The sequence below is a fragment of the Nannospalax galili genome, unplaced genomic scaffold (genome assembly GCF_000622305.1).
Source record: "Nannospalax galili isolate Female #2095 unplaced genomic scaffold, S.galili_v1.0 scaffold257, whole genome shotgun sequence".
In the NCBI taxonomy this organism is placed as follows: domain Eukaryota; kingdom Metazoa; phylum Chordata; class Mammalia; order Rodentia; family Spalacidae; genus Nannospalax; species Nannospalax galili.
In genome coordinates, this window is record NW_008340854.1 from 2,345,872 (window position 1) to 2,351,581 (window position 5,710).

Sequence of the window (5,710 nt, forward strand, 5' to 3'; positions counted from 1 at the left end):
GCCGGATGAACTGAAGAGTGAAGAAGCATACAAGAAATATGTGAAATGGGCTGGAGAGATGGCTCAGCAGTTAAGAACACTGTTCTTACAGAAGACCTGGGTTCGAATCCCAGCACACACATGGCAGCTAACAACTGTCTGTAACTCCAGTTCCAGGTGATCTGAAGGGCACTGCATGACACGGGTGCACTTAACTACATGCAGGCAATACACTCATACACATAAAATAAAAATAATAAATAAAATAAAAAGGAATATGTGAAATCTATTGAGGATGAACACAGAGCCCCAAATAAACTGGTGTGAGCTAACTTGCTCCAGCATTGTCTTAATAAGTGATGGATAGAGATTTTGAATAACTTACAATACTGACAGAAAAGAAACCACTCCCAACACCCCACAGCTTCCTAAAGGGTTGCAGATAAACACAGAGTGCATCTCTTTTATATAATACCTTAGAGTAGGTATTTAGACTAGAGACTAAGCTTGCTCAGGTATTCAGAATTCATGAGATTATCTATCGTAGAAGATGGTTATAGGAATTCTACATTTCTGGATAACCATGTTTTTATAAGCCTCATGTAATGTTGCTTCTATCCATCCCTGGATGGGATGGATCTTCCCCCTGGAAATGCCTGAGAGAACAGGAACATATGTGTTGTACAAGGTCAAATGAAAGACAAAACTCTTAATTTCCAATATGCTTCATTAGGTGGTTCTAGTTTTATTCAAGTAAGAAAAAAAAATGTTCATATTCTTCAAAAAAATTAAATAAAATGGACATCAAACATTTCATTGCCAAATAAGTAGAATGCAAAGTTTGAGGAATTCTAATATCCTCCCTACAAATATGACAAATCATGGAAAAATTATCAAGTAAAGTCATTAGACTCTACTAGAACAGGGCTGGGGAGATAGCTCAGTTGCTAAGGTACTTGCCTCATAAACACAAGGACCCGAGTTCAATCCGGAACCCACATAAAAATGCTGAGTGTGGTGGCACACTTGCAGTCCCAGTGCTAGAGAGGCAGACACAGCTCACTGCTCAGCCTATTTAGCCTAATTGATGCACTCCAGGCCAGTGAGAGAGACCCTGCCTCAAAGGAGGTGTACAGCCTTCCTGAGGATGGCACCCAAGTTTGCCCTCCACATGCACATGCACACTCCCATACACACACACACACACACACACACACACACACACACACACACACGCACACACACATGCACACATGCATAAAATAAATGAATAACTCAATTTACTTAGAGCCATCATCTTTTAATATAACCTCTGGTTGTATTGAATAAAGTCAATTGCTTAAGTAAATATTTTCATAATAAATGTTTATCTTTATTTTTATGGTGGGGACAGGGCATAACTATGGCTTCAACAGGATGGTCCATGTCTGCAGCCTCCCAAGATGCTAAGCCACCAGGAAGAGAAAGCACAGGACACAGCCACTGGAAGGACATTACACACCACACCTTTACCTGTAGATTCACAAAGCTCCAAGATTTCAAAACTTAATGCTTAGTAAAGAAACCTGCTTGCCTTAATCCACCCCAGTGTTTTCCAAACGTTTTCCAAACATTTTCCCCACTTCATGAAATATACTAAAACTCTGTGGATTAAACCTTCTTGTTTGTGCTGGGCAGCTCTGCTTGAAAATTCACAAAGAACACAAAATGTAGACTCATTTCTTTTAAGGGATTTACAGAGCTATTATAAAAGTTTGAGACAGAAACCTCATGCAATTTGAATAGCAAGACTAGCTTCGTGCACAAATTCACATTTGCACTCTGTGGTACCGATGCAGACTGCCTCCCCTATGGCCCAAAACATAGAAGCCAGCCTGAGCTGTTTTCCTGCTCCCTGTTCAAAATCACCAGTGGAACTAAGCACAGTCAGCCATCAATTTGGCCTCATCTAGGCCTTTGTCATTGTCTCCAGATATTGACTCTGGGTAGATTAACTTGCTCTTCAGTCCTAAAAGAAAATGCCAAACTTGCTCCTTTCATGCATTTGCAGCATCCTGTCCTCACTGTCTGTGCCTCCTCCCCCATCATTCATTATTCAGTCTTTCTCCCATGATCCTTGGTGGCAGCTCCTGCAAGTTTCCCTGCTTCTGTCAAGTTCTCATGCCTGCTGACAACCTTGCAATAATCCTCCTGCCTCAGTCTCCTAAGTGCTGGAATCACAGATGGGAGCCATCACGCCTGGCTACCAATGAAGTATTCTTGCCCAAAATATCTAACCTGAATCAAGTCATGAGAAAACAACTGATACACTGAGTTGTGGGACATTCTAGAATACAGCTGGCTGGAACTCCTTAGGAAAGTCAATGCTATTTTTTTAAATCAAGGAGGGTGAGCTAGTTTAAACTAAAAGCACTCAAAGATTCAATGCATAAACCTTGATTAGGGCTCAGACATAAAACACATACAAATATTTTTAAAACAGTATAGTTGGAGTAATATAACTTTAAAGATGTGGATTGGATACTGTTAAATTTTTTATGATTTCCTTAGTTGTGATGGTAATGCTGTGGTTATATTAATTGCTTATTCAAAGCACCCATTAAATATTTATGAGTGAAGGGTTAGGATTTCCACCAATTTCTTCCAAATGGTTCATCATGAAAGAAATATAGAGGGCAGATGAAAGAAAATGGGAACCACTGGTCAGTCTCAGAAGGGAGTGTGGATTCTGCATTCAGCACCATGCCCAGGTTTCTATCATTCTTTTTAGTCTTCTGCAGGTTAAACACCTATGGGATCGCACACCTCTGAGTCACCCCCCTTCACCCCTCCACTCTTGTTCCTCCTTTCCTAATGGGAGGTGCTAAAGTCCCTAAAATAGCAAATCAAAACATTCAGAAAGCAAAAAGCCTAGAAGATTCTGATCCCATGGATCTAAGACTTCACATTTCTAGCTGGACATGGTGGTGCATACCTTTAATCCCAGCACTTGGGAGGCAGAGGCAGGTGGATCTCTGTGAGTTCAAGGCCAGCCTGGTCTACATAGTGAGTTCCAGGACAGCTGGGGCTACAGGAAGACCCTATCTCAAAAAGACAGAAAGAAAAGACTTCACATGTCTAACAAACATCTGGATAAGCTGTTGCTCCTAATCAGGGACCACACTGTGAAAATGACTTCCTAGAGAACAGAGGCCCAGGATGGCTACTCATAACCAACATTCTGCTGAGGTAATCTGTAGCCTCCAGCCCATAAAACCAAGATATTTAGTCTTTGCAACATGGCAATAATACCCAGCAGGGGGCAGCAAGCCCCTGTGTAAAATCATTCCTTCCAGGGAAGGAATTTGAATGAGCCTCAAGGGCTCTTTACTGAATTCTGACATCCAGCAAAATACTAAAGTGGAAGTCCCTTTGTCCAAGCAAGGCCCTCTCCCTGCACAGCCCTTTCATTCTCCCAGCATATTCCAATCCTCAGGCTGGCTCCCCCATCCAAGGTAATCTGTAGCCTCCAGCCCATAAAACCAAGAGATTTAGTCTTTGCAACATGGCAATAATACCCAGCAGGGGGCAGCAAGTCCCTGTGTAAAATCATTCCTTCCAGGGAAGGAATTTGAATGAGCCTCAAGGGCTCTTTACTGAATTCTGACATCCAGCAAAATACTAAAGTGGAAGTCCCTTTGTCCAAGCAAGGCCCTCTCCCTGCACAGCCCTTTCATTCTCCCAGCATATTCCAATCCTCAGGCTGGCTCCCCCATCCTACTGATTATCCATGGAGAATCTCTGGTTGTCTCCCTCAAAACTCTCAGAAGAATAACCCACAATCTTTTCTGCAGCCCCTAAAGCAAGCTCACACACTAGCCTGGTGTCGAATGTTAAAAATGTTGGATTGATGACACTCTCCCCCAGATTTTATGGTGATGAATGCATCTCTCAATTCTCACTAGAGAAGTTTCCTTACACAGCAGATGGTGATTAATACAGAAACCCACAACTGGCCAATGTACAGAGAAGAGGGTGCAGAGGGCTTATCCATGAATAGGACACCTATATCAAACTTCTTCCCTCAAAGACTCAGGGATCATTACAGAAGAGGGGGCAGAAAGATTGTAAAAGCCAGAGGCGAATGACCACAAGGAAACAGTTTTCCAGAACAGCTGGGAAGTTATTCATATGAATTCATAGTAATGGTGACAGCATATACAAGACCCGTATAAGTTCAAGTCAAACAAAATCTCAGCATAGACATGGGGAAGTGGGTAAGAAAATCCAGTCCTACCTAAGGAACTATTGGAAATCAATGGCTGGCAGTTGGGAAAGAGTCAGTCTCTTTTAATGGTATGACTCTTGGTAGGTTAACCAGGCTCCAATGGATAGAGTCACACCAAAGGACATTTGGGGACACAAATTTGACTCTATCGGCCTTAATATATATAGTAGAGTACATTAAATTGGGTGGGGTATAGTAAGGGGTGGGCAGATGGGAAGGGGATCTAAATTCAATAAAAATATATTGTATAAAATTCACAAAAATTCAATTAAAATAATTTTGAAGATATAGCTGAAAAGATTAAATAACGAAATGTTTTTGAATAAAGAAACTGGTAGTAGCATTTATGGAAAAAATGTTGGGTTGAGAAATCCAGGTTAAACCCAATTTTTAGCACTCACATGCCTAGAACTAGGACAAAACTCTGAATCCACTGTGCTGGGCAGCATTTTCTTATCCTAGAATGGAAATGATAACTCCAGAGTACTATTGCAAGGTTTCTGGATTATAGTCATTAAACATCTTCCAGATTGATCATCTCTAATCCAAAATCCAACATACCCAGAGATATAAAACTTGTTGAATGCCAAAAGGATGCCATAAGTGAAAAATTCCATACCTGACTTTATATAACTGGTCACAGTCAAAATACAGATGCAACAAAACATTGCATAAAAATAACCTTCAGGCTGTGTGTGTGTTTGTATGTGTGTGTGTGTATAAAGTGAATGAAATGTAACAAATTTTGTGTTTAGACTTAGGTCTCATTCTGAAGATGTCGCATTATGTATATGCAAATATTGAAAAATCCAAAGCATCTCAGTTTAGGGAGATGCAACCTGTACTGCATTATGAAGTACCCCTCCTTTTGGGGGGGGCTCTTTTTGATGAAGGACCCTTTTTATAAAGTCCTTTATAATGAAGCAAAAATTATATCATCTGGTATCAATAGGGAGAGTAAAGGAGCTACAAGGTGACTGACATCTTTTACATTTATTTCAGTTGCGAGGGGCAGAGAGATGCTTACAGCTGTTGACTCAAAGTAGAATTAGGAGTTACTAACTGGAAATATGATTGAGGTAAAGAATCATAAAGCAAAAATGTCTATTATAGTTGAGGGAGGAAGAAAAATCTTCCTTGACATGAATAGCCTGTATTCTTATACATGTCCACAAAACCAGCCCTTCAAAGAATACTTGAAGCAACACAGAATGGGGAGAAACAATTATACCCCAGGTGCAACGAAAGAAAATAAGCAAAGATACAATTGAAGAAACACAAAATTAGACAAAGAACACAAACAGCAATCAAAATGATGGCAACCAATACACACCTTAATAATCACCTTAAATATCAATGTTCTGAACTCCCCAGTAAAAGATACAGGCTAAGTGAATGGATTAAGAAACAAAATCCATCTCTTTGCTGTCTGCAAGAAACCCATCTCACCTTCAAGGACAGGCA